Source organism: Sturnus vulgaris, unplaced genomic scaffold (genome assembly GCF_052056855.1).
Source record: "Sturnus vulgaris isolate bStuVul1 unplaced genomic scaffold, bStuVul1.hap1 Scaffold_195, whole genome shotgun sequence".
Taxonomy (NCBI): Eukaryota; Metazoa; Chordata; class Aves; order Passeriformes; family Sturnidae; genus Sturnus; species Sturnus vulgaris.
Window position 1 is genome coordinate 5,018,189 of NW_028276170.1, and position 20,877 is coordinate 5,039,065.

The window sequence follows — 20,877 nt, forward strand, 5'->3', positions numbered from 1 at the left end:
TCTGGCTAGCTGAGGCAGAGAATCTCCCTGGACTGTGTGTTTTGGGTTTTTTTCCTTTTTCCTGGAACTGTTTGAACCTGCTCTGGACTGAAAACCCAGAAGGGCACCGGGAGCTCACACCTGTGGCCCACCAGGCCTGGCCTGGGCCGTGGCATTTCCCAGCACAGGAGGGACTGAGAACAGACTGAGTGAGCCGGGCAGCCCAGGGAAAGAAATCTTCTAAATCTGTCATCTCTTGGGAACAGCGAGGGGTTTTGCTGTTTGGTTTTGTTCATTTTTGTGCTGGGAGGTGTACTGCCTGTTGAATAAACAGTATTTTCTCTTTCCACTTCTCTCCGAGGGAATATTTTTTTCCTGAGCCGGCTGGGGGAGGGACGGCTTGAATCTGTTTCATAGAGGGACCCCATTCAGAGGTTTCCTACCAAATTTGCCCTAAATGAGCACAAATACTTTTTTGGCACCCAATGCGTTGCAAGAAAGTGGAAAAGAAAACCTGTTCTGATTGCATTTTGGTTGGAGGGGTGGAGGCCTTTATGTGTCTCGGGTCCCCAGGCTTTTTTGAGGTTTTAATACCTTTCTGGTCCCTAGGCTTATTTTCTTATCTGGAGATGGCTCCAGTAGTGTCATTAACATGCAACTTTTTCAGTAGAGGAGCACGAATTAGAATAGCTGTTGTGCTGGGCTTAGTGATGATGATTTATAGAAAGTTTATAAAGCTACTGGAGTTTGTTCCAAGTATTTATGGTTTATGGTTTCTTCGTCCTACCCTGCATCCTATTTCCAATAGCATGTTTTGGGAGTTCATTAGTAATTGCATCCAGTTTGTTAGAGGAGGAGCACGGGATGAGGCTTTTTAGCCTTTCCTTCTCCCTTGAATATGTTTAGACATTTGTTGAGAATGTTCAGTTTCCCCTGAATGTCAAGGATACCACTGTCCTGGTATTTCATCTGGTAAGCTTCCTCTGCACAGTCTGCAGCCTCTCTAGAATGAGGGCTGAGATGTCCAGAGGAGCTGATGGGACCCCTGACCCAGGAGTAGGCCCAGGCATGGAAAATTCTGAGTGGGATGGGGAATGGGAGAGAATGGGCAGAACCCTGAATAAATTTTCTGATCGCCCAGCCTGGGAATTTTCACGTGAACAAATTCAGAACCCAGATGAGGTGGGGAAATATCTGGAAGAGAAGTGCCATGATGATTCTAATGAGAAAAAGATCATTGCAATAAGCTGGGCCCTAGCATATGCTTATTGCACACTGCTAGATACTGTAGGGCAGCAGAGAGAGGCAGGGGGGCAGGGAGATAAATCAGCCAATACCCCAGTCACTCAGGCTGTAGCTAAACCAGACAGTGAGCCTAAGCCACGGGCAGTTGCTGTGGGGAGGAAGCACAGCAGCAAAACTGATCGGCCAGTGGGTGATGATGATCCAGGGGAAGGATCCTCAAAGTGAGCTCCTGGTACAAAATCAGAAGTCAGAGCAACTGAGACAGGATCAGAAGCCAATATTGAGTCCTTATCCCTTAAAGACCTTCATGGCCTGAGAAAGGATCACACCCGATGACCTGATGAATCTATAATTAGCTGGCTGGTCCGTCTTTGGGATGCTGCAGGCGAGGCCACAATTCTGGATGGCACTGAAGCCAGGCATTTGGGATCCCTGTCACATGTTCCCGTTATTGACCAAGGAATGGTGAGGGGGGCTAATCCTCAGAGTCTCTGGGCACGGGTCCTGGGAAGTGTGGCATAAAGATATCTGTGTGCAGATGATCTCTATATGCAGCAAACCCAGTGGGAGACCATAGAACAAGGGGTTCAACGCTTGAGAGAAATGGCAGTGGCAGAGATTGTTTTTTCAGATGACCTAACAACTAAGAATTCAGACTTGGTACCATGTACATCTGTATGTATGCTCGATATGGAGAAGAAGCTCTGAGCATATGCAGATGCTGTGCATGGCCCAACACATGCCAGAATCTCAGCTGTGGAAACACTTCTACAGAAATGAGAAGATAAGATAGAGGAGAACCACAGGAAACTCAGGGAGGAGATGAAAGAGGGATTTTTCCAAATCTTGGCTGTACAGATCAAAAGTTCTGGCCCCAAACGTAAACATTCCCCAGATGGGGAGAGAAGACCCTTCTCACGAGCTGAGCTGTGGTCTTTGCTGCGTGATTCTGGAGAAAACATGAAGAAGTGGGATGGAAAATCCACTGTTGCTCTGGTAAAACTGGTGCTTGAATTGCAGGACAGTGAGATGCAGAGAGGGATTTCCACAAAAAAAGGTGTAACTTCACCAAACTTCACCAAAAAGGAAGCAGCTCCAGTTGCCGGTAGTCAAACTGCCAGGTATGATGATGATGCTGATGACACGTCCAATCCCCTTGAAGGAACCTCCAAGACATAACTCAGGAAAGAAGAATAACCAGGCTTAGAGGGGCCCTGCCTCTAGCCAGGTAGAGGCTGGGGAAATCCAGGTTTTTTGGACTGTGCGAATTCATTGGTCTGGCACATCAGAAACACGAAAATATGAGGCCTTGGTCAACCCTGGTTCACAGTGCACATTAATTCCATCAAGGCAAGTGGGGGCAGAATCTGTTTCTATCGCAAATGAGAGCATGTGCCAAAGTCAATAGTGTGGGTTTAAAGAAGAGTAAATGAGAGGCAGAGAGAATGACAAAGAGAGAAAAATAGAAATGGAATAGAGGTGGGGGATGAGAAAGAGAGTGACAGAGACAGATTAAGTAGAAAACCTCACCACTCTGTGGATCCCAATGGCGTCCTGTGGATGCTCTACATCTCTTCTTGGTGCTCAGGGTCCCCCACAAACACGGAGTTCAGGGTGTCCATACACACTTGGGGCAGGTGGGAAGGCCCAGGTTCCTTCCCTGGCAGGGACAAGTCTGACACAGGCTCTGGCAGCAGCCTCTGGCTCTGCTGCATCCCTTTGCATCAGGAGCAGTGCTCTGCTGCAAGGCCTCAGCAGTGAGTCTGGGCAGCGCTTTGGGGCTCTTGGATGGATTCTGGCCCCTCCTCAGCTGCCCCTCACGGCAATGTGCCGTGGATGTGGCCTTCCCGGGGTGGGGATTTTCCAGCGGAGCCAGTTTGTGTGAGGGAGGATGGGTGTTCAGTGCCTGTGGGCAGAGGTTCCCCCACAGCCCCAGAACTCTCCTCCTCCCTGGCTGGCTGTGGGCAGTGTGTGCAAACGTGGCCTCAGCAGATGAGCCTGTGGGCTACGGCCTCCCCCAGCCCCAGCCTGGCCCAAGCTGATTTTCAGGACAGCTGCTGGCTTTGCCTTGCTTTGGATACACTCTCCTGCCTCAGTTTTGTGTCCTTGTCCCTAGACCAGAGGCAATTGATCAATGGTGTCACCTTGATGGTACCTCAGGTGCTGTTAGGCCGCTCAAGTCCCAGGCCAAAGCTGCAGTCAGGTGAAGGAGGGCTGGGCTGGGGTGGTCTCAGCCTCTTTATTCAGTAGAGGATTTTTGAGGTCCTTCCCAACACAAACTATGCTTTGACTCTAGAAGATGTGTGGATGTGTATTTTAACTTGATAACACTAATAGAAATCATTATTATCATCATAACTTTATTTTTATGACAACTATTTACTACAACTTCTATTATTTAATACTACATCTATTACTTCCTCCTCCTCCTCCTCTCTTTCTTCTTCTTCCCATTCCTTCTCTTTTTCTTCTTTTTCTTCTGTCTATACTTATAATGATTATTACATTTACTTCTACCACTATTTCTTCTTCAACTTAGGATTTTTATTTTTCTTCTTCCTTTTATAATTCTTACTATAAATATTTCTTCTTATGGGCTTGTTCTACTTGTTCTCCTATTTCTACATCTATTCTTATTCTTAAATTCTTATAGTCTTGGTCTTACTCTTACAGTCTTATTCTTATTACTTTTGGGTTTTTTTCCTTATTCTTAATACCTATTATTTTTCCTATTCTTATTCTAATTCTTCTTATTATTCTTTTTCTTTCATTTTCTTTTTTCTTGTTCTCACTCCTTTTCCAGCCCTCCTGCTGGGGCAGTGGAGCCAGGCAGGGGCAGCGGCAGAGGCGGCGCAGCGCCCGCAGTGCCCGCCGCAGCCGGGATCGATGGTTATTGATGGGTGCAGGCGCTTCCACACGGGCAGGGCAGGCACAGCACGGGCCTGGGGAGCTCGGCTCAGCTGGTCCCGGCTCAACCCAGGCCTGGCGAGGGGCAGCCAAGGGGAACCCGCCTGCTGACAGACCTGCCCATCTGCGCTCTCTCTCTTCTTTGTCCTCACAGAGCTCGAGGACTGTGAGGTTTTGAACCTCCAGGTGCTCTCAGGCACCCAACTGTCGGGTTATTTTCTGTCATGTGCCAAGCAGCTAATAGTTACTATAAAGCTGTTTATTGCAGAAGCATATCAGTCTCAAAGGCAAAAACAAAGCAAAGCAATGGCAAAAAGCAGATGGCATTAAAAGCAATGGCATAAAGCAATGGCATAAAGCAAGTGGCAATGGCAAAATGCAAGTGGCAAAATGCAATGGCATAAAGCCATGGCATAGAGCACCAGCTCTCCCTAAAGCATGTTCTTTTATAGAGACTTTCCAGCTAGCTAAGACACAAACTCAGACCACTGCTTCTTAACCTATTAGAATTCTAGTTTCTTAGCACGCCAGGCTACATATAAACTATGTACAAGGCCTGTCTTGTTCTAACTGGAAAATGTAAGCAATATTCTTAACTCTAACTCTATTATGTCTGAAGCCAGGTTCTTGGAGCCTCGAAGGAAACACTAGCATGTCTTTCAACCTTCACTAGAACATGTACTACTTCTCTGGCATCTAAGACCTTTTACTCACTAAAAGCACTTAAAACTTATTCCATTTACTTACTTATTGCTCCCTTGTGTAATAACACTTGTGCTACAACCTAAACCTTCACCTCTGCTTTATGTGTGAGAGGCTTAACATATTTCAATCCATCACAAGACTTTAATTCAATCCCTGCACTCTGATCGCTCTCTGAAGGATTCAGAGAAACTCTTGACTTAGTGACTCCAACACATCCCCACACTGATTTTAGAGGAGTCGTGTGTCCCACACCCAGCCCCGCTGTCATTCTGCCCAAGCACAGCTGCTCCAGTGTTCCCAATAAAGCTTCCCAGTTCACCCTGGTCCCATTTATTGGGGGGCGGGACTGGGGAAGGACCTGGGGGGACCCCACTCCTTACAAACAGAAAATCCTGGATTTGGGTGAAACACTGGCTTGGGGTGTGCTTTCTTTTCCTCCTCCCTTTTGCCAACTCTTGCTGTTTCCTGTCTCTCTGTGAATGCTAATTTTTGCTTTACATTTTCCCTCAGATAATTGAACTGCTTACCATATCAAATGTAGCAGTTGTTCTTCACCCAAATTTAACATGAGCAGGTGCTACTTCTCTTTCAGGTTAAGATCAGAGCTTGAATGCAGTGATTTCAAAGTGAATAAATTACCTTTCTCTCTTTCAGTCGGAAATGAGCTACTGCCACCTGCACTTGCCCTTCCCTTCCTCTCCTGAACCACCGAACAGCCCCACTGGGATGGCAGGAGCTGGGCCTGGGAACTGCTGCCTTTGGAGTTGCAGCTCCTCCTCCCGTGGCCGCTGCTCAGAGCCCAGAAGTGCTCTGAGAACTTGAAGTTCTGGCAGCTGGGTTAGAGCCTACATGGGAGGAGGAGAAGGTTCACCAGAGCCCTTCTCCTGCCGTGCCAGCTCCAGGGCAAGGACTGCAATGGAAGCCAGCCAATGTCCAAAGCCCATCTGCTCTGCCAGTTCCTGTGGGAATGAGCTGCTGCAGAGGGGAAGATTTGGGTGGGAATGTGGTTCTCTAAGAAGGCCATAACTAAATGCTTGCATGGGGATTTTGGCTTCTGGAGCAGTGGGGTAGGGCTGTTGTTGGTTCCTACCCCTCCATGCCATGATGATGTAAGGGGTGAGGGATGCCATGTGTGCTGTGCCCTGGCAGTGATCCTCAAGAAATCCTTCTAATCCTCTCCTTCGAGCTGGTCAAGCTCCTGGAAATGACAGGACAGAAAAAGAAAAAAAAAAGCTCAGTTTTGTGTCCTCCTGCCCTTGTGGGGTGAGGGGCAGGAGGCAGAGGTCCAGCTTGGTCTCTCTCTGACCTTTCCTTTGAGACAACACTGTCTGCTCCCACCACAAAGGCACAGAGGGTGCTCTTTGCCCCCACCAGTGGGAAGTGGCTCTGCTGACCCCACTAAGAGTGCTGGAAGATGAGTCTGTGAACTAAACAGTTGAATATTGCCCAGAGGGGGTAGCAGGCAGTAGATGTGCCACCATTCTCTTTCCAGGATCCCACTGGGAGGACCTGAACTATCGACGATGAGAGAGAGACGGGGACACTGAATGGTGATCAAAATCCAATTTTTACTGAGCACTACATGTACTTATATACCATTTACAGGAAGGCTGGTAATATTTTACTGCAATCACATAGACAAACCTTACATAGCCAAACTCTCACATAGACAAACTTTACATTTGGACTTAGTAAAATCTTATTTCCCATAACCCAGACTTGATCCAGTCCTCTTGCAGTCAGGTCTCTGTTTGCTCTTGCCAGGCATCCTCGTTGTCAGGCTGCATTTGCTGATCAAATCTGCAGTACTCTCAGTCTCATTTGCATTACCCATATCCACACCTCCCCCCTTTCTTTTAACTAAAAATACACTCTTAAGCGATTTGTCTATTAAATTCTTAACACACTGTAAAATACAAGGAATAACTACTACAATGCATAATATGATGCCTAATACATACAAACCTATTTGAACTAAATTCCTAACCCAGCCAGTGAGTCCCCAGTGCCCTAAGAGCCAGTTCAGCCAGTCGTACCCATGATCTACCCGAAGTTTATTCCCACCTTCTTTCAGGGCTTGAATGCTGGCATAGATGGGCTGGGAGTGGTCAGAAAGGTTAAGGCAACACATCCCATCGAATTCCTCAGCCACAGGCGGCGGCGGAGCTCGGAGGCGGCCCCAGCGCAGGTGGGAGCCGCGCTCGGTTGTGCGGGGGCTCGGGGCTCGCTGCGGGCCGAGGGGGCGGCAGGGGGCTCTGGCGGGTTGGTTGTGCCGGTGCCGGCCCGTGTTGGCGCTGGGCTGAGGGCGCTGCGGGAGCGGCTGCCCGCGGTCTCCTTCCCGCTGGGGCCTCGGCAGGAGCCGGTGCCGGAGCAGCGCTGGCTCGTCCCGGTTGCTGTGGGTGGCACAGAGGTGTCTGCCCTGTGCCCGGGGCTGTGCGGGAAAATTCCCGTGGCCAGAGCTTTGTGTGCCCAAAGGAGACAGAGGAGTCCTGTAAAAGTGACTTTATTGATGAACAAAGAGAGAGGCCATGCGGCATTTGCCATGCGGTCTCTAAAGCGCCGCCTCCTTTTTATCCTCATTTTCCCGTCTGCATCTCCCTCTCCCATTCCCCTCTGGCTGAGATACTTGGAAGGTTCAGACTTCCCGATCCGCCTACTGCATGTCCCTCTTAATATTCACCCCTACTACGATATTAATCTTACTGCTTTCAATCCTTCCTTTTCTCATATTCTCAAGAATTGCCTTTACTAACTTTTAATTTCCATTGACTCAATTTCTTTTCCTGCATCCTCTTTGGTGCAAGGTGTCGTGCATGGTAAAAAGCTGAGAGTTGCTGCAGCACGTCAGAGGAGGAGCAGCATTCGTTTAAGCCGTGGTCAGACAGAGAAACACGAAAATTTGTCCCATTCCCATCCTTTCTCCGGAATACGAGATATTTTCTTATTTCCTTTGTTATCTGTTTCACCACTTTTCGGTTATCATCTGTTTGCAAACAGCCGTTTGTGTCACTTAATTTTCCACAAACTCCTCCTTCTTCTGTAAGTAGATAATCTGATTCCATCCCATGGTGAAATGTCTCGTTCCTCATTTCAGCGGCTTGGTCAGCAGGAAGGTCAGGAGATGGAACTGTCTCCTTGGTTATTATTTCAAGGATACTTTTAAACCTAATTATGCCACTCAAATTATGGATGGATTTTCTGTGTCCTGATATGAATTCGTTAGGGATCCCAGGGGCTGGTCCATGGTGTTGTAGCATTTGTTCTGGTGGCCGTTCATCTTTTTCCCTTTTTTGGGTGCTCCCTCCAGCCAGGGCTGCATCAATTGACCACTTTTATCTTATGAAATGATAAAATGTTTGGATTCCCAACTGATTTCTCTGGACTAGCAAAAACACCTCATTGCTTTGGGGAGAGGGATGATCCCCCCCCACACACACTTTTTTTCATGAAATTTGCTCAATATTCTCCGTTTGCTGTTTCCCTTTGCAGCTTAACCAATTTCTGTTGCAGTCAGATATCCTCACTATGGGCTCTGCCTTTAGTTGTGCAAATTCCATCTGTGCAAGCAGGCAGAGCTGGGGGTGAGGGGCAGATGGACTCAGGGAAATTCCTCCCCCTGGCAAGAGGGCCCTTGGGCATTGTCCACACTTCTCCAGAGCAATGGTAATTTTCATTTCTAAAACTCCTCTCCTGGCTGCCTGGAACTAGGATTTTCTTCCAGAGCAGCCTTTAGGTGATTCACACGTCCACCCTCACAACCTGCTTTATTTTTCTTTATTATTTTTTTTAACGATTTTTTATTAACAGTTTATGCGTTAAAGCCTCACCATTAATACTCTTCTAGGTTTGCAAAATGCAACTTAAAAGTGAGCTTCTAAAGATCCATTCCGATATTCTCCCGTCATTAAGAGCCACCACAAATATATAGAAAAATATTCCAATGCAATCAAGTCTTTTCTGCCTCTTCTCCTAGGAGTAAAAATTGCTTGTCACACGCCTGGCCCAAACCTAACTGACAATCTAAAAGTAGGATTAATGTGAAAAGTTTTTCTCATGGTGTAATCTTGTCACTGAAACTGCAGGGACAATAAAAATCTCTCCAACAATATCTTTAGTGTTAGAGAGTTAAGGCATTACTTGATCCTGGTCAGGATGTGCAACAGAAGTAATTTCATCCACACATAGCCCGGGTGTGCAGAGAAATTCATTCCATGACATGTGAGTTTTACTAGATTTTCCCTTAACTTTTTACAGTCCGAACCCATTGAAATCCATTGGTTTAGTGTTCATTGCTTTAAAGTTGTGTAGTTCTTAGTGTTTGGTTTCCTATTGCACACGGATTTCTCCTCTTCTGATGTTAATTAGATCCGCATTCCTGGATTTCCTTTTCAGTCTTTTCCAGACCAGGTGTCTCCATCTGGGCCAGGGGCAGTGTCTGGGGTGGGTGTTCCTTGATGTTTGCTGGTGTTTTGTTCATGTTTTGTTGAATGTTGTTCTCTTTGTGGATATGTTTTGGGCTATTCCCAGTCTGTTGAGATGTTAAACTCATCTCTCTTGAGTGGTGCCACATCTCTTAAAAAAAACCTTTTAAAATTTCTTTCCTGAGAGAAAGGCAAACTGAGCCTGACTAGTAAAATGGAATATAAAAAAAATTTAAATTTGGTATACTTTCCAATAATGGAATCGCAGGCAGCCCAGTGTGTGAGTGTAATTGAGAGGCAGAGTCCTGGGTGGATGCTGTGAACAGCAAAGTGCCAAGGCAGGCTCTGTGCCAGCCCAGCTTCCTGTGGCAGAGATTTCACAAGAGACAGGATTCTGGCCACAGACTGCTTGAAATATACATCCCTTATCTCCAGCCCGCACTAGGTGGAGAATTCCCAGGGTAAGGAATTGCAAAGATCAATTCCAAGGGAGAGAATTGAATATCTGCCCTGGCTCTGGCCAAAGGTTATAATGGCCGGATGCTTGGCCTTCAGCCAAGGGCACACACTGACTCAGAAAACACTTCCTAAATGCAGCAACATGTTGCATATTCATAGACCTTCATGCATTATTCACAATCATTCTCCCTGATACCGAAATAATGAGAAAAAGGACTATTGTAGATATAGTAGTAGTCATGCTAAGGCTTAGAAAACTGCAGTTCTCAGACAGGCCCTGGGAACCAGCCCTGGGAATGAGCTGGGGACTGTGGAAACAATAATTAAAGATAATTAAAGAATTTAGTGGAGCATATAAGAACATCTAGAAACTTTCAGGATAAGGCTAAAGTATAATAATAAATAAAGGGTTCTGGTGATGGGAAAACATGCAAGGGGGAAATAAAGGGGTGTAGCCTATAGTTTTGAATAGACAAGCATGCAAAATTTATAACTTTTAGGAATGATATCTACAAGATTTATGTATCTGTATTGTCTTAAAGAATGTGTACCTCTGCATGTGGACTACTTTGTAAAAAGGTATAAAAAACTTGACGAAAAAGGGAACTGTGGGATCCTGACTTTGGACGCGAGTCTGCAGTTTCCCCGGGCCCTGAATAAAGCACCGCATAAACTGACACTCTGTTAGTTTGTGTTCTGTTTGGGGCATCGGGCAACATCGCCAGACCTGTAAATCGTTATTTTTTCCTTCCTGGGATTCTGGTGTCCCATAATCCAGGAATGTGAAGAATTTCCTGATTATCTTTTTTACCATTCTCTGAGTTAGTTACATGAAGAAAAGTTTTTTACATCAAAATGTTGTAATTACAAAAAATATATTTACCACAACTATTTCTAAGTTCTGTTAATCGCAGAGCTAAAATAAACTATGTTCATACAGCAAAGTTTTCCAAGAGATAGCATTCATTTTAATATTTGCAAAAAGACAATAATATAATATGTACTTATAACACACGTAGAATCCCAATTTCTTTCCTGAGTCTGGAATAGTCATAGCTGTGGCACCAATCATTTTGTTAGTTTTCATTTTCTCAGCTTTTGTTCCCTTTCTTCTGTCCATACCCCAACCTTGAGGCTATTGGGGTTTAGAAAGCGATACAATGTTATGGGTAGAACAGAGAACTCTCAATTCAGGTCCTGCAGTTTCCTATTAATGCTCAGAATTCTTGCACCTCCTTTTCAGTCCTGGATGACTTCTGAGACTCCCCTGACCCCCTCTAGTTCAAGATACCACAAACCTTCAGACAAAATATCTCACAAATATTTAACTCTTTTCTCTAGCATTTGCTCTTTTTTTTTTTCAAATACTGAAAGATTATTTTTAGGCTGAACATTCAGCGATTTCACAGAGGCTTCTTCTACCACTTCTTGTCCTCCTGATTGCAGCAAGTCATCCACATCCTGCATTAACCCAATCCCTGGGGGTGGGGTAAATTCTTGTGATATTTTCTGCAAGGTTTGCCCCAATAAGGCTGGTGCTTCCGTGCATCCCTGCAGAAGGACCGTCCATGTCTTTTCCATTTTCCCTGGAAAAACAGTGACGCCATGGGCACAGGAGCTGTAGGAATTCTGCCATGGCCTTTGCCTTCCCCTTGGCCTTTTCCTCATCCCTTCTTGCATTCCCCTGCTGTGCCTTTGTGACCAAGTGCTCCAGGGGCTTCTTCTGCCCCTCCTGCAGCCCCCTCAGTGCCTGGGGGTGCTCATCCTCTGACAGCTGCTGAGCTTTCTGCTAAATCATTCCTTTCTGCACTGACCCAAGGAAAATGCTTAAAAGCTAATCTGGATGCTTGCACGTCCAATGCCCATTTCCCAGCTGTTCCTTTGTCCTGCTGCTCCTTGTGCTGTGGCTGCCGTGGCCAGCCCGTATCCCAGAGCCGGTGCCTGTCCTGCCGCAGTGTCCAAACGCGGCCCCCCCGGCGGGCAGGGCCGGCAGCTCCACGGGGCCGGGCAGCGGCCGGGGCGTCCCGCAGCCTCCTGGGGGCCGGGGGCCACTGCCGGGCCTGCAATTGCCGGGGGGTGCTGGGCTCAGGCAGCGCCCGGCGCTGAGCCCCGGCTGCCCCACAGCCCCGGCCCGGCCCCGCAGCTCCCCACAGGCCCCCAGCCCGTGCTCCCGGTGCCGCCCCTCTGCGCCCGCTCCTGCCGCTGCCCAGCACAGAGAAACCCCCTGCAATCCTGACCTCCTTGTGTGCCTGTCCTGGCAACCGGGGATACAAAGGATCTGCATCAGCTGGCAACTTGTGAGGATGAGAGCCTGCTGAAAAACATCCCCATCCTCAGAATTTTTCTCTTCCTCCTCTTTTCCATCATTCCTTTTCTTCCCACGTAGATTGCTCCTGCTGCTTCTTGACTGAACCATATTCCTGCACGCTGCCCTTTTCACAATCCTTTCCCAGCACACCAACAGCATCCATCCCTTGTTGTATCAATCTGTTCTGGACTTTCCTGATTGCCCCCCTGAGTGTCCATGTTCGTGATTACCTCTGGGAGAATGTGCAAACTCCCTCAAGATGCTCCCAAGGGACCCTTGAGAGATATTTTGGGATCATCATCCCTTTGGCCAGGAGCCCTTCCTGGCTTTCCCTTTCTACCCTCCATGGGTGCCCTGCCATGTTTAGTCCCCGAAGATGCCACTGTAGTCCCTGCTGAGATTTTCAGTGCTCTCTGTCTGCCGACTCTTCCCAGCCCCCCTGATCTGTCACTCGTCTGTCTCCTGGCCCCAGCGCCCCCCTGGATGGGAATTTGGGGAGGTGGGAGGGGGGGAGCGCCAAGGCCGGGCCCCCCCGCGCTGTGGTGGCGGCAGCGGCTGCAGTGGGGAGCGAGTGCGGGCGGGAGCGGCCGAGAGCCCAGCGCTGCCCCAGCCCGAGCTGCCCCAGCTCCATCGCTGCCCCTGCGCTGGGATGCTGTGGGTTTGGGGGGAAGAGGGAGCCGGCAGTGGGTGCTGGGCCTGGGGGCAGCAGGAGAAGGGAAGGAGAAGCAGGGTTCAAAAACAAAAGGATCAAACTATGCACATGGGAGGAGAAGGTGGGATTGTGCAGGAGAAAGAGGAATAATGGGAGGAAGAGGAGTGTGAGGAAGAGCAGGGACACCAGAGGAGGAGCAGAAATGGGAAGCAGCACAATGTTCCACTCCTCCCTGTATCTGCAGCCTCTGCCCCAGCCCCAGTCCCTTGCTCCCGCCACATGCAGCAGGTGACTGAAGAGGACCATCCATGATTTTCACAGGGCTGAATCTTGGTGTTTGTGAGCTTTATTGGGCTAAATGTTGGTGCTTTGATTTTTTTGCTGGGGCTGAATCTTTATATTTTGTAAGGGATTTTGGCTGAAACTTGCTTTTTGGGGAGATTTTCATCTGTGTCTTGATGTTTGGATAATTTTTGTGCTGAATCGTTGTGTTTTGGAGGTTCTTATAGACACAAGATGCCCAATGACTCCTGAGTTGCACTTTGGAAGGAGGAACCCTCAGCCCAAGGTGCTCTCTTGTGTTTTCCTCCGAACCAGGATTTTTCATTCCCAAGGCATTGGCAGATGGAGGACGAGGAAACTCCTGAGAGGTTCCTCTCGAGAAGGAGCTGCAAACCCAGCCCAGGGAGCTGCGAGGAGGAAAGACCCTCCCTGAGCCGGGAAGGCGGCCGGAGATCCAGGCAGAGCTCAGAGCTGGTGGAGAAGCCTCCTGGAGGGGAGAAGCCGCACAAGTGCTTGGAATGTGGGAAGGGTTTCAGCTACAGCTCCCACCTGATCCAACACCAGAGGATCCACACAGGGGAGAAGCCCTATCAGTGTGGGAAATGCAGGAAGAGCTTCAGGAGTATTTCTTATCTGATGCAGCACCAGGTGATCCACACAGGGGAACGGCCCTACACCTGCTTGGAATGTCGGGAGAGCTTTGGATGGAGCTCTGCCCTGAGACAACACCAGCGCATCCACACTGGGGAGAGGCCCTACGAGTGTCCCAAGTGTGGGAAGAGGTTTCTGACCAGCTCCAGTCTCCTCAAACATGAGCGAATTCACACAGAGGAGAGGCCCTTCCGCTGCGCCGACTGCGGGAAGGGATTCAAGGATAACTCCCACCTCATCAGGCACCGGCGCATCCACACTGGGGAGAGGCCCTACGAGTGTCCTGAGTGTGGGAAGAGCTTCGCCAGGAGCTCTCACTTGACTAAACACCAACGGAGTCACCACTAAGGGAAGCCCTGTGAGTGCCCCGAGTGTGGGAAGAGCTTCGTGCTCTGCTCCAGCTCCATTTCCCATGGGAGGATCGGTGTTGGATGATCCCCAGTGACGCCCGTTGGGCAGAGCCCTGGTGATCCGTGGTCCTGGTGATCTCCGTGGGGTGAGGGAAAGGTGTTGGAGAGATTTCTCTCTCTTTTCCTTGTGCTGCTGTGATTTGGTTGGTAATAAATTCCCTCGCTGTGCCCAGGCTGGCTCTGTTGTTCCCGTGCCGGTGCTCTGGGCGGGATCTCTCCTGTTCCTTCTCTCAACGCCCGGGCCTGTTCTCAGCCAATCAGAGAATGCGATGAAGAAGATTCAGCCAATCAGAGAGAGGAGCTGTGATCACTCACCGGTTGCCGGGCAGACCCGCAGCACCCAGTGTTCCCCACCTGGACCCGCCCTCCCCGCCCAGTCACGATCCCCCCGCGGGGTCCCCCCAAGTCCCTCCCCAGTCCCGCCCCCAAGTCAATGGAACTGGGTAAAACTTGGAAGCTTTATTGAGAGCGCTGGGAGCAGCTTGGCTTGGACAGAGTAACACAGGGTTGGAGGGGACGCACTACACTCTCAAAATCAGCGTGAGGACTGAGCGTGGGATCCTGGCTGGGTCCGAGGCCACGGGGAGGGGCTGTAGACACTGCTGGCTCAGGAGTTCTGTGGGCAGAGAAAAGGTGGTGACCCCCGGCTGGCGGTCCCTAGGAGGAGCACACACACTGGGGGAGGGGGAACACGACCCCCGGGACCCCCCCTCTCCTTGCACAGTTAGTAGCTGAGCCCCAGTGCCACGAAGACGAAGCCCAACACAGAGCCCCCATCCCCATCAGCACTTTACTGTGGGCAGCGTCGGGCGACATCTCTAGGGGACCACAGGGGTCAGGACCAACCAAAACCTCTCATGGACATTCCAAGCCACTCGAAGAATCCTCCCAGTCTCCCCCAGCCCACCTAGAGCTCCTTAAAACATTCTCCTAATGTCTTCCCAGCTTCCTTGGGATGCACCAAAGCCCTTCCTGTCCCTCTCAAAATGGCATAACTCCCTCCCATTTGCTCCCCTCTGCCCCAGGACCCCCAAACCTTCTACCAGTCCCTTCACAGCCCCACCAGGATTCACCAAGACCCCTCCCAGTCTCTTCCCAGCACAACCAACCCCATTCCATCCCCTGCTTTCCAATTCCTGATCTTTTTCCAGCTCCTCCAGGTTCACTCAAATCCCTCCCCGTTACACCCAGCACCCCCAGACTCCCTTCCAGTGCCCTCCAGGATCCCCTGAACCCCATCCCACCCTCCTAACATCCTTCAAACTCCTCAGCCATTCTAGACACCCAATCCATTCTCCCAGTTTAAACCAGGCTATCTCAAATTCTCTCCCAGTTACCCCAGCACAGCCCAATCCCTCTCCCAGCTCCCCCAGCGCCTCCCCAACTCCCCCCACACTGTGGGGTCCGGGCCGTGCCCCAGTGCCGGCTCAGGGGGTGCCCCAGGCTGACGTGCTCCACCTGGAGCTGGAGCTGAGCCCGTGCCGGGGGGAGTTTCCAGCAGCACCAGGAGCTGGTAGAAATCCATTCCCCATTGGGGACCAGGTCGGTGGCCACCACGTGTCCCGAGAGCTCCTGCTGGCCCTGGAACCAGCTCAGCTGGATGTCGGCAGGGTAGAAATCCATCAGGGAGCAGAGCAGGCAGCCGGAGGTGGGAGCTCGAGGGAAGCAGCGAGATGGACACACTGGGAGAGAGTGGGGACACACTGGGATCAGCTGGGGGGGGACTGGGAGAGATGGGAGAGGGCTGGTGTGGCACTGAGAGTGACTGGGAATGAAATTGGAGAGAGTAGGGGAACACTGGGAGAGAGTGGAGTGGATTGGGGCAATGGGAGAAAGACTGGAGGTTTGGGATTTGACTGAAAAGGATTTGAGAGGGCACTTGGATAGAGGGGAGAGATTTGGGGAGGCACTGGGATGGCAGTGGGAGAGAGGCTGGAGGTCTGGGAGTGGACTGGGAATGGAATGTCTGTGGTCTAAAAGGAATTGGGAAGGACTCTGGTGACACTGGGAGGGACTGTGAGGACACTGGGAGAGACTGGGATAGACTGGGAGAGCCACCGGAGTCCCTTGGGGTGAGTGGACAGGAGGCCACAGGGCTGGGTATCTTAGTTTGAGAGACGATTTTAAAAAGCACACTGGAGTGAGTGCTGTCTTCTCTGCAGGGTTCCAATAATCCCTTTCCACCAATGGGAAATAAATATTAATACATGAAAGTGGAAAAAACTCCAACAGTTTATTAACAAACAATAAGCCTACAAAGCAAAAAAACCTCCCAGACTTCTGGATATTAAATTATCAGACCTTTCCCCACACTCACCAGGGAAAATCACCCAAAATGCCAGAGAAATCCCTGCTCACAACACATTGTACAGGTGGCGCCGCTTCTCCCCCAGGGGAAAAACCAACCAGGGGCTGTCCCGAAGGAGATGAAAGCCCGGGGCTCGCCTGCCCTTGAACTCCTCCCCAGCCGGGCTCCGCGGGCACGGTCCCGGCAGGCGAAGCAGCGGGGCTGAAGCCTCGGGCTGTTTTCTCTCCCGGCTCGGCCCGGCTCGCAGCGGCTTTGGGCTGCAGCGGCGCCGCTCCGCTCCTGCCGGCGCGGAGCCCCCGGGCTGCGACACAGCAGCTGCTCAGTTCGCCTCCAGGCACGGCAAGGCTGCCCCTGCAGCCTCTCCGAGCCGAGAAAAACAAAAAATTCCATTGTTTGTCTGTGCCAAAAACGCTTTTCAGCCAAACAGAAACCCACGGTGCACAGAGAGAGCCGCGGAAAACCCGAGCAGCGAGGCTTCAAAACGCCCGCGGAATGAACAAGGAGCCTCTCCCCGCCCCGGCCCCGCACACATCCCCTCCCGGGCTGCCGGGGTTTAGATACAATAACCATTCTTTGGGCACAAAGCAGAGGATCATGGAATTACCATCACAGTAACTCACTCCAAGAGAATCGTGTATAAAATAATCACATGTAAATATCTATCTGTAAAAGCATGTACTGAACTCTGGATACAGCAATGTGCTCTAGGACAGGAGTGGAGAGGCTGAACGGACACCAGGGGAGATGGGGAATGTACGGACACAGCAAACCCTCCAAGGGCTTCAACCTCATTCCCAGCTTTTCCGTGTTTCCAGGGCTTTGGCTGCTGGATTTGAATGAACTGAGATGTCACTGTGAAAAGCAGAGCAGTCTGGAACCAGGCACTGCTGCTGGAGTCAAAGTCTGGACTTGCCACATCTCAGATTTGAAAATATATTGAAGAAAAAACGCCATTACCTGCAACCTTTCCCAGCCCATCCCTCCTGACACATAACAAAATACAATGGAATTCTTTCTAAAGGGTAAAAAATAAAGTAAAATGAACATTGAAATAGATAGAAAGTTACGTTGAGAAAATTCAAAACAACTAAATGTGTCTAGAAAAGCCAGCTGTGATTTCTCGGGTATTGGGCTCAGTGTCAGCCCAGAGCCAGGCTCTGTCTCCCAGGTGCCCAAGTGCCCGGGCCAGCTCTGAGCAGCCTCTCCCGGCTCTCCAGCCCGGCTTTGCCCCGGCTCTGCCCCGGGCAGGCACTCGGTGTTTCCGTGGTGCCCCTGCCCCGCTCAGCTCCCCGTGCCCTGCAAAGGCGCCGAGGCTGCGCTCGGTGCCCCTGGGTGTCACTGAGCGAGGCACTGACGAGCCCCGGTGCCCGGGCACAGCCCTGAGGGACACCCCTCGTCCCCGGCCTCCCGCGGGACACGGAGCCACTGCCCACAAGGCCCTGGCACGTCCGGCCCGGCCAATTCCTCCTGCCCCGGCCAGCCCGGGCTGCAGCCCCAGGGCTCTGCAGGCCGGGGCTGGGGCTGCCGGCTCCCACCGTGGCCAAAGCCTCCCAGGGCTCTGGCCACGCCAGGGGCTACAGGGACACGAGGCCGGGGCTGCTCCGGGCCGCTTCCAGGCTGTCCCTCTGCTCTTGGGTGCCGGGGGTGGCCCTTTGTGACACGGGCGTGTGTCAGGGCCCTCGGTGATGCCAGACATTGTGGTGCTGTCATGAATGGAAGAGTTTGAGATCGCCTAAAAATCGGTGACAAGGGCATGAGCAAAAGTCAGATTTAATATTAAGCGACAAAGCACAAGTTCGGTGGCAAAATTCACTCTACTGCCTACAGGACAGCTAAGGCACAACCAGGGAAAACAAGCAACAACAAAACCAAACAAAATCCAGGCAACCAAAACAGAAATGAACTGAGAACTCCCTAGGGGAGTTTGGGTGGGTGTAAGTTCATAACTATAACTAAATCTTGCTTACCGGCCTAACTTAGATATCCAAGGTACTTCCACATCTAGGAAAGCTGTATTTCTCCCAGATTTGCTGTAGCATATGTTCAGGGGGCACACACACAGACAGGAACAGTCAGTGCAGGCAATTCCCCCCAGAGCTCAGTGAAATCCTCCCTTCAGATGATTTTGCATCTCCCACTGGCCGAAAGATGGGGCCTTGAGCAGTGAGGGTATGGGCCCAGGACACATCGTGTTTCAGCGACCCTCCAGGCACAGCAAAGCCGAGGGTTTGCTGGCTCTGAGAGGCCCCTCAGAGGGAGACTGCTGGTCACAGCCCACGGTGGCCCAGGAGAGCTCAAAGGTCTCCTTTTGGATTTCTGCTGACAGGGTCACAAGAGAGTGGGCTCCAGTCATAACCATGCTTCATCCTGGCCTCAGTTTGGGTCAGCACTTTCTCTAGAAGTGGGGGAATGCATCACCACACTGGGATCCCAGGGGTGCCCATGGCCTGGGTGATGCTGGCCCGATGGCAGGCACCCACCAAAGTCACTCTGTCCCTGCCCCTCCAGCTGCAACAGGGGAGAAAAAGTTTAACCCAGAGTTCCTGGGTGGGTGTAAAAAGGAGAAACATCCCGTACCAGACAGCAAAATGTGCATCACAGACCCAGCCTGGGCATGGAGAAGAAATTTATTACCAACCAAATCACGGCAGGACAAGAAGAAGGGAAAGAAATCTCTCAAACCCCTTCCCCGTCAACCAATGGGGGTCACTGGGGATCATCCAACACCGATCCTCCCATTGGGGATGGAGCTGGAGCAGAGCACGAAGCTCTTCCCATACTTGGGCACTCACAGGGCTTCCCTTAGTGGAGCCGCCGTTGGTGTTGGGTCAAGTGAGAGCTCTGTGAGAAGCTCTTCCCACACTCAGGACACTCGTAGGGCCTCTCCCCAGTGTGGATGCGCTGGTGAAGAGTGAGATGGGAGTTGCGGTTGAATCCCTTCCCGCAGTCGGGGCAGCGGAAGGGCCTCTCCTCTGTGTGAATCCGCTCGTGTAGAAGGACACTGGAGCTGGTCTGAAACCTCTTCCCACACCTGGGACACTCGTAGGGCCTCTCCCCAGTGTGGATGCGCTGGTGTTTTCTCAGGTTGGAGCTCCATCCAAAGCTCTTCCCACATTCCAAGCAGGTGTAGGGCCGTTCTCCTGTGTGGATCACCTGGTGCCGCATCAGGTAGTTGCTGTCCCTAAAACTCTTCCCACATTCCCCACACTCGTAGGGCTTTTCCCCAATGTGGATCCTCCGGTGACGGATCAGCCTGGATCTCTGGCTGAAACCCTTCCCACATTCCAAGCACTTGTGGGGCTTCTCCCCTCCAGGAGGCTTCTCCACCAGCTCTGAGCTCTGCCTGGATCTCCGGCCGCCTTCCCGGCTCAGGGAGGGTCTTTCCTCCTCGCAGCTCCCTGGGCTGGGTTTGCAGCCCCTCCTCATGAGAGATCTCCGGGGCTTTTCTGCCTCCTCCATCTGCGTACACCTGGGGAATGAAAATTCCCGGTTTAGGGGGAAATAACAAGAAAAGAGCTCCATAAACTGGGTGTTCTTCCTCGCCCAAGTTCATGTCTGGAAGTCATTGAGCATCTTGTGTCTGTAATAACCTCCCAAACACCAAGATTCCTACCCAGAATCCTCCAAAGTTTAAGACACAAATCAAAACCTCCCCAAATATCAAGATTCAGCCAAAATCCACTCCAAAATTGTGCTGATTTGAAAGCAAAACCTGTGAGAGAATCAGTCAGAAATACAAATTCATAGGAAAAAAATAAGAGGAAAAAATTCATGCAATAGTACAAAAGAAAACACCTGACAGAATCAGAATACAACCTGACACCCCGCTAGTTAGGGTGGTGGTAGCAGTCCCGATGAAGTGGTCTTGTTGTAGTAGTGATGCTGTAGAAAGGTCTGGTAGCTCTTGTCCTCTGGAAACCAGTGGGTAAGGGCTGCCTTGGTGTTCCAAATCTCAGATTTTATCTAGGTAGGAAAGGCTTGGCTCCTCCCCCTGGCTGGAGCATCTCCCAATGGGATGATGGAATTTTATCAGTCATGCAGTGGCACTCAATGGCCCATTAACAGAAGATATCTTCCTGGAGGAAGGATGGGTTGTGGAAAAGATAAAGAACACTGCCCTACCTGGTTTTAACAGATGGCCCATTAGCAGAGGATATCTCCCACACAGATAAGGATCACTGCTCCACCTGTTTTTTTCCACTACTCTTTGTTCTTTTGTTTCTTCCTGGGACCTCTGGTTACTTCATGTTTGCTGCTGATTTCTTCTCCCTTTTGAAGATGAAAATGGTAAAAGTGTCTTTGACCTGCCTTGCTGGATATTGTGAAGAGGAACAGTCATCTGCTGCAAGTGGAAGTGTCACAGGTGGAGCAGAGTTCTGTGAGTGCTGTATCAAACCAGACCTCGTCAGACCTGCCAGAACAACTGGTCCATGCTGCCCTTCACTGCTCTGCCTGTTCCCCACTGTTTCATGCCAGAGTAATTTAACTGCTGTTAATTGGGTGTGTGTTTCACTCGAGCCAGTCCAGCAGAACCAGCAGAAAGCAGCCCC